This window comes from Mastomys coucha, unplaced genomic scaffold, assembly GCF_008632895.1.
Source record: "Mastomys coucha isolate ucsf_1 unplaced genomic scaffold, UCSF_Mcou_1 pScaffold22, whole genome shotgun sequence".
In the NCBI taxonomy this organism is placed as follows: domain Eukaryota; kingdom Metazoa; phylum Chordata; class Mammalia; order Rodentia; family Muridae; genus Mastomys; species Mastomys coucha.
In genome coordinates this window covers 18,061,533-18,070,304 of record NW_022196905.1, presented here as the reverse complement: position 1 = coordinate 18,070,304, position 8,772 = coordinate 18,061,533, and the positions used below count along the sequence as shown (strand labels likewise).

At 41.1% G+C, this 8,772-nt stretch overlaps 1 pseudogene; it reads right to left on the bottom strand.

Annotated features, from left to right (window-relative positions):
- Positions 1–857: 857 nt before the first annotated feature.
- On the bottom strand, positions 858–1,917 carry LOC116071010 (annotated as a pseudogene).
- Positions 1,918–8,772: the final 6,855 nt, after the last annotated feature.

The following is an 8,772-nucleotide window of genomic DNA, read 5'->3' as shown; positions in this document are numbered from 1 at the left end:
GAACTGGGAGGCTACATGACAAAGATGTACATGGCTAGGAACATAGTTCTCAAATTGATCCTATGTCTGTCTTAGTAGGATTCAGTTATGTTTGAATATAATAGTGATGCTGTTTATAGGCAGATTTTAAACATACATAAATATATACATGCTTGTGCTGTAGATGGGCCTGGTGCTATTTTTATGTTGATGCTAATTCCTCTCTCCTAGGAGGGGCTGTGGACAAGGAGTAAGTCATGCTTAGGTGACTTTTTTTTTTTTAAACGTTTAAGCTTTAATTTTTTCACATGTAATATGGAAATAATAAAATTTTCTCATATAATCCTACAAACAATAACTATCATTTAAAAAATCCAAACAATAACTATCATATCTAGACCCTAATTCCAAATAGCGGTAAACCCATAATCCCCTGCTCAGACTAGAAAGCCCATGACTGAAACTTCCCACCAGGGGGCAGTATTGCCCTGGATTGCTCTCTTCAGCCTCCCCGGCAGCACAAGAGCAGCAGTGTTTCTCCTGAGCTGTGGGTACAGTGGAGGGTGGGGGGCAAACCAAGTCAGAGAAGGGACATGGATCAAGGCCTCACGTTTCTTTGGCCCATCCTCCTTACCTCCCAGGCTCCTCTGAGGCACTATTTATGCTTAGGAATAAACATTTTCTGGGTTGCCATGTACAGGGAGAAAGACCTCCCCTGCCTTCTACATAAGTTCTGCTGTCCCACAAGTCTCCAGCTCCACTTTAAGTGGAAACTATGTTAAGAAAAGCAGATTTTCTTTTTCAGACTGAAGGGGCGCCTCATTATTTCGAGCCATCCTTTCCAGGATGTGGAGAGTGAGGGGAGCCAGTTATCCTTGTTATAGAGTGTATTCATCCTTTCCCACCTTGATTTCAATGAACGAGTTCAAGTCAGGACAGGATGTCTTGTGGGACTGGTCGTAGGATGGAGAGACAGATCCTTTCTCATTGCCTCCTCCTTCCTCTTCTTGGAAATTGGGGTTGTAAAGCTCGGGAGGAAGAAGTTGAGCTTCCACAGAAGGCAGTCTGTCTGAGGGAGGCCCGTATACACGGTTGGCTTTGGTGCTGTGCTTAGAGTTAGCATCCAGGTGATAGCAGAGCTCTGTGAGGCGCTGGGCCCTGAATCGGGGAGAGCGGGCCACCCACACACCTGGTTCGTTAAGATTGTCCTCCTCGTCGGACATCAGTTCTTCCGTCACGCCCTTTCACAGGTGCTGGTCCTCGGGTCCGAAGTGCCTCATGATACTGGACCCATTGGCAAAAAGCCGGTATCTGCGATTTGGAAGTTTCTTCTCCTCTTTCTCCTTTAGGCCTTTGAAAGGGTTGAGAGAGTTGCAGTACTCTCGCCTCTTGGTAAGGAAGTAAGCCACACAGGCTCCTTTCAGCTCCTTATCAGTGTAATTGTGGGGACTCGCCATCAGCTCCTGCTTGAGCTTTTCCAGAAGGAACTTCACTACTGAAATATTCCAAGATGACTTAATGCTTTCAGACCCATTGAATCGCTTGTCATTGGTGATGTGGTTATGCACATTGTGGACCAGCTTGGAGAGCACCAGATCTTGCTTACGCCTGGAGTTTTTCTGCCCAGTCCCGCGGATCCTGCATAGGGAGCCAATAAATCCAAGAGACCGGCTCATTTCTCCAGTGCTTCCAGCGCCTGACTTGTCCAAGGCACTGTCCAGAGCTGCAGATCCAAGCATGTCCTCAGGGCGGGTTGCTGGCAGCTTGGTTCCAGTTTCTGGTCCTGTCTCTGAGGATGCTCTTTGGATAGCCAGTTTTGTAGCTGGCGAAAGCTGTTTGGCATAAGGGGACCAACACGCGTTGTATTGAACCCTCAGAGGCCGCATAGTCGTCTACCATCATGTACCCTATGATGACCTTCAGCTCACGGAGATTCATCTGCCTCGGTCTCCTGGATGCTGGTATTAAAAGCAAGTAATTGGTTGGATGACATATGCCTTTAATCCCAGTGATCAGGAGGCAGAACTCCTCTGAATTCAAGGCCAGCCTGATCTACGAGTTCAGAAACAGCCAGGATTACAAAGAAACCCTGCTTAAAAAATTAAAAAAGTAAAAAAAAGAAAGAGAGAGGGAGAGAGAGAGAGAGAGGGAGGGAGGGAGGGAGGGAGGGAGAGATTGAAGGAGGCTGGAGAGATGGCTTAGTCCTTAGGTGACTTCTTGAGAACCAATCCTTTAATGAATACAGGAGCCAATCATGGGGCAAGTAGGCGTGACTTCCGCATTGGACAGAGGAAGAGAGGAAGCTGGGAGAGAGAGGTTCCTTTTGGATGGGGATAGCTAGTAAGGGCGAGATGTGTCTATTAGTGTCTTCTAGTTTCAATGACAGATCTATCAGGATTCACCATCAGAGCATTTAGATTTAATAAGGCTTACAAGATTAGGATTTTATTTGCTCCACCCAGCGATTGAGTTACTTAGTTTCTGAACTAAGGTTGTATTGTGTTTTCCTTCCTGGGGAGGTTCATCTAAGTTCAAGAGAGAAGGGCATGGTGGCAAGGCATGGGTTTGCCTGAAGTGCACCACAAAGACCGTGAGGGATCTGAAGCACGGGGATGACATGGTAAGGACCTGCCAGTAGGAACCCATTGAGCTGGGTGGAGAGTTTGTGGAGTTCTGAGTCAGTCTCCTGGAGATAAAATCAAGTTGGCCATTGCCCGCCAGGGCATTGCCAGTCAGGCCCCATGGGGCAGAGAGTTGCTGGTGCCCAGCAGTTGTGTGGGAAGCTTGCAGTTCAGTTTTTTTTCCCGAGACAGGGTTTCTCTGTAGACCCCCATGACTAGCTTTCATGGTAGCAGAAGCACCATATAAGCTTTCTTATATGGGAGAAGGGAGGCAGACAGCAATCCTACCCAGCTATGACACCTGTGAATCACGTTCATGACCAGCATGGCATGATGAGCTTAAGAGTGTAGTGGTGTGCATATTTTGATGGTAACTGACAGATCTCCAAGTAGACTTAAGAACAGCTCAACAAGAGGGAAACTATGTCTTGTACTGGAAAACTAGCTAATCACTCATTGTTAGTGAGGTCATGGTTCTTGGAGGAGACTCTACAACTAATAATTTACTAAGTAAGCATAAAACCTCACAACAATCTATAAACATTTGTCCTTCTACCCATAGATAAATGCAGTTCTGGCCTGGAACTCACTCTGTAGACCAGGCTGGCCTCGAACTCAGAAATCCGCCTGCCTCTGCCTCCCAAGTGCTGGGACTAAATATCCTGGCTGCTGTTCATTTTTAATATTTCCCACAACATGCTTGCTTACATACATGTAGACACACAAACATATATGGATATACATGCATGTGCTTATATACATATATGTGTTACATATATGTGCATATATAATTAGACTATTTAATGAACTTGCATAACAGTATTGGGAAGATAAACTTATTGCCTGATGAGCAGCTTGGGAAAGAGTTCATCTAAATGAAAGACACAGGAACCCAAAGGCAAACTCAAAGCAACAGGTCCTATATTCAGGATAGTTGTATAGAGATAAACCCCTTAAACCAGTATTCCTCCTTCCAGGGGTTTATCTTAGTGAAATCATATAGAGTTTGAGGCATGAGAATATGATGAATATATGCCAGCAGCCAAAACCAACCCAGCTTTCATCCCTGAGTACCAGGTAGATAATTTTGCTCACTTTATATATTATGGTGCAGTCTTGAAATAAAACTATTGCAATTCAATCCAGAAAGTTTTTTTAAAAGCTATTGTGAGGAGAAAGTATTTTAAAGACTAATTAGCTTATTACTTGACAATCAATTATTTTGTATGAAGCTTTGTGATATAGCCAAGAAAATTAGCATATATGACATTGTTAGATATCTTGTGAAGAACAAGACATGTTAAATTTAAACTATCTCATTTTGTAAGTAATAAAAGAGAAAATTTCAAGGGCAAAAGCTCCAACTATAATATATATAATTCACTGTATAAATATACATATATAGTTTCAATGAACTTTCTCTTCTGGGATGATGGCCAAAGGCCATCTTAACAAAAACTCCAATTCTGGATATCACAAGTTGAGTCATATCCAGATCTTTTGAGTTGTTGGCCTGGGTTGTCTAAAAGACTCTCAAAGTATATAGCCTACTGCTGTTACTTTTGGTTACCCCCAGAGGTGGAAGGTAGCCCTTACTGTTGAAGACAACATGTACTTCAGAAAGAGGGCCCAGAGGTCCCTGAGCTGGAACTGACCAGAATAATAGCTCCCCAAGGACTAGCTTTCATGGTAGCAGAAGCACCATAGAAGCTTTCTTATATGGGAGAAGGGAGGCAGACAGCAATCCTACCCAGCTATGACACCTGTGAATCACGTTCATGACCAGCATGGCATGATGAGCTTAAGAGCGTAGTGGTGTGCATATTTTGATGGTAACTGACAGATCTCCAAGTAGACTTAAGAACAGCTCAACAAGAGGGAAACTATGCCTTGTACTGGAAAGCTAGCTAATCACTCATTGTTAGTGAGGTCATGGTTCTTGGAGGAGACTCTACAACTAATAATTTACTAAGTAAGCATAAAACCTCACAACAATCTATAAACATTTGTCCTTCTACCCATAGATAAATGCAGTCTTTACCTATCATTCAAGGAAACTTCTTTTTCCAACAGAATGAAGACCACTACAGAAAACCACAAACAATCAAAATGCAGAATTTTTGAACCCAGTCCCATTTGATAGATCTAGAAAAGTCATGTAAAGTTCAGGGAGAATTGCAGAAGAGGTGGTAGAAAGAATGTAAGAGACAGAGAATTAAAGAGTTTGCCATGTGATTGTTTCTCCTATTAATGTCAGAAGCTACACCCATAACATCTCAATTTGATTATGTAATCATGAGCTGAATAATGATGACTCCAATAGATACGCCAAAGTGAATGGGGAAAAGTCCACATAGCTTCAGCCCAATGCAAGAGATTGTGGGCAACTGAGAAAGGCCAGGAGTGGGAGAGGAATTCTACCCCTGGAAAAGAAAACATCAATTGGTTCTCTAGTGCCAAATGGTCAGTACTGAAAACATACAGACAACATCATACAGACTGAACAGTTTTTGTTTAGGAACACATATGTATATACATAAATGGATGGATTAACAATCAACAAAGGCCATGAATTTGAAAGAGAGTGGGAAGAAATTATATGGGAGAGTTTAGAGAGAGGGGAAAAGAGAAAGAAATACTGTAATTACATTATAATCTTGAAAAATAAAAATAGTAAAATAAAAAGGAGAAACATAAAGAAGCAGCTGTGAACCCGTGGATAATACAAAAGAAAGTTATATACTTATACAATGGTGCAGATAGAAATGTCCACCCAATCTCTCTTCATAATGATTTTTTATTTGAAAGTTCTTTATAATAAAGTTTTAATAAAAATAGATGCATAATAAAACATTCATTCTAAAAGGGAATAATTGAAGTCAATATTAAAATTTTGGGCCAATGCAAAACCAAAATCCAGCAGAGCATGATAAAACAGTGTATGTCTGTGTGGTAGATTGTATTAATTGTCAAACTTCCAGGCACACCTGTGAAGAATTGTCTAGATTAAGATTAGCCTCTGGGAATGTCAGTGAGGGATTGTCTTGGTTAATTTAATTGATATAGGAAGATCTACTTTAATTGTGAACAAGATCATTCTCCAGGTAGGGGACCTTAAGATATATAAAATGAAGAAGTTAAGCTGAGCATAGACATGCATTCATATTGCGCTGGTCTTCTGACTGGGGATGTAATGTGACCAGCTTCTTGAAGCTCCTGGTGGCTTTACTTCCCTGACATGTTGGACTATAACCTGGAAATGCGAACTAAAATAAACCCTATTCTCCTTAACTTGCTTTTGTTCTTATTGCAGCATGAAAAAATAAACTAGTGCAATCCATGTCTGGCCTCATCCATATGGTAGCATCATCTGGGTTCCAGTATGCTCAGGTACCCTGTCTCCATTGTGCTATGACTGGATATACACATGGATCTCTCTTGGGCTTGTTTTTCTTGGTGCCTATGGCTTTCTTTGATGGACAACCCATTTACCTGACATCTCCACCATCATGGAGCCTCCAACAAAACATAAGATTTACCTTCATTTGGCTAGGAGTTCCACTCAAGGACTCTGGCTCTACTGAGTGTTAACTGCTTGAGCTTGTTGCCTTTCTTTTTAGAGCCTTGAGACAAGCTGCTGTGATTCAATACTTTTTAGATTTTCATGTCTGCAAAATATCACCACATGAATGATGCCACATTTTGCTGCAAGATAGCATTTCTGTTGTCCCATTACTATAACCAGTTGCTTCTATTAAAATGTGTTGATCTCTTTAAAAATTATGGTTGCTTTGTCTGTGCCTTCTTAGTTTGCAATTTCAAGCATACTTAGACTTTCATACTGCATTTTATGTCTTTTTTATCTGAATTTTGCTTCCTGTTTTATAAATATAGTGAAAACCAGAATCAATCATCATATACCCTGAGTGCTATGTTGTCTTGAAATTTTCTCTGCAAATAAATCAGTCAATTACTTTTGAATTCATCCTCAGTTAGATTTTCAGGACTCAGGCAAAATGTAGCCAGAGTCTTTGCCATAATGTTGCCCAAATGACTTAAAATTTGATTCTATGTTATCTTCTGGAAATATCACAAGTACAGCTTTTCTGTTGGGATTTCTATTTATGTTTTTATTTTCTGTGTTGTCACTATAATGGCTCCAAATGTCCACTTAAAGGACTGTCTCGATTGTCTAGCCTGGACCTCCAAACTTCCCTCCTTTCATAAGCTAGTTCTAAGAATCATAGTAGAATTATTCCAGTGGCAATTCCAGTCCTGTTTTCAAGTTTAGGCATTGGTTACTTTTCTCATTAATATATAAAATACCTGTCTGAATAAACTCAGGTAAGGAAATATTTATTTGGGGCTTTAGTTTTAGTCCATCATAATGAGAACAACATGGTGGATTTCATAGTGGCAGGAGTGTGTGTGAGAGGGTTGCATTTTGTTGAATCAGGAAACAGAATCAAGAAATAGCATATAGGACTAGAAGCAAGGATATGACTGTAATGGGGCTTCACCCCTAGTGGCCTACATCTATCATTTAGGCCTGTCTCTCAAAGGTATCCCAACCTATCAAAAACAGTGTCATTATTTGGAGAACAAATGTTCAGACACAGGTTCTAATGGGAGCTACAACATTGTTAGGTGATGACAAATGCCAATTTTGGGGTCTCACTGTTAGGGCTACCTAGGAACATATATTAGTTATCAGGTTTTGTTACATTTGCTATCATTCTCAGCTCCAAAGTCATTTGGTCTCTAGTATGGAGATAAGTTAAAGATGGTAGAAATGTAGTATGGGGGTTATTAATTGGAACATATGGTATTTTTATCATGTAGTGACATTTACAATGATTTTTTTCTATATAGCAGAAGGCAAACATGCCCTGCCTGCCAGTGGGCCTAGTTAAGTAAGGTGCTGGAGATAACCACTGGACAAGGCAAGACTAACTTATTGATGCTACCACATTTGGTTTAAAGACAAAGGCCAATGTAGGGAAGTATTAGCCAAGTAGTAACTACCTTTTTTGCCCAGAAGCTGTCCACATCTCCCTAGAAATGTATCAAGGGTGGTGGGGGGTCAATCAAACTCCCTAAAATGTCTTGGCAACATATCTCAAGACTGAAGAAGACTTCATGTGAATTGGTGTGGGTTCCCTTCTTTCATGAGTCCAATATTCAGGTATTGTCTGGAACTGGGCCTGAAAATCACTGGCTGAGCCATAGCTATGGAGATGGAATAGAACACCTTGAGGCTTCTGAAGCAGGGGACTAGATATTCCCACAAAGTGTCAGGGCAGAGGGCTTTGGAATGGTCTGCAAAAGGTGATTATTAGACTCTTCGAATGAGCTGGAGGAAATTGGGCTAATTCATCACAGTTCTTATTTTACCACACTAATGAAGAAACATTTAATATTGAACAAAATAGAACCCAAATCCCCAGACTCCCACATATAGAAAATTTTGTTGGCATACCCCACCAATACAATAGGTAAACTGTCCTCACTTCCCCCCTACACTCTATGATCATGATTCATATCCAGGATCATAGATACCTAAAGTGTATCTAGGGAGAAGGAGGAGTCTGAAGTCAAGAGGCCTTGGGAAGAATAGCATCAGGATACTAGTTGAGGTTGTGGGGACATCTCTATCAAACCTTGTCTCACCTTCCATAGCCCACCTGGCATACTGCAGCCCTACTCTAGAAGAAGCTTTGATTTTATGCTCTTGCTTTTTACATTGGAATCCAGATTATAGGCACCTTACAAAGAAGCAAGACTTCCCTTCTGTGTGTGGATACCACACATCTAGGTCTGATGGATTTGGACAGGTATGAGAAAGAGGGACCCATTCTGTTCAGGTTTGTCTTAGTTACCTGGAGATACATGCCATATCTTGAGTCTCACTATATCAGTTTAACAAAAAGCCTCTATCCTTAGTGTCTGACCATGCTGAATATATTTGCACTCTGACCTGCTCTCTAGAAAGAATGCTGTTGTGTTTGTCTAGTTTGGACACTCAGGTGTCCAAACCAATAGAAATGAAGAGTCTTATAGTTCTGGAATCTGGAAGTCCATGATTGAGGTATCAGTAGTACACCTATCTCCTAAAGTATTTTTTCTAAATTTGCAGACAGCACTTCTCCCTGAATCTCTCCATGATCTTCTC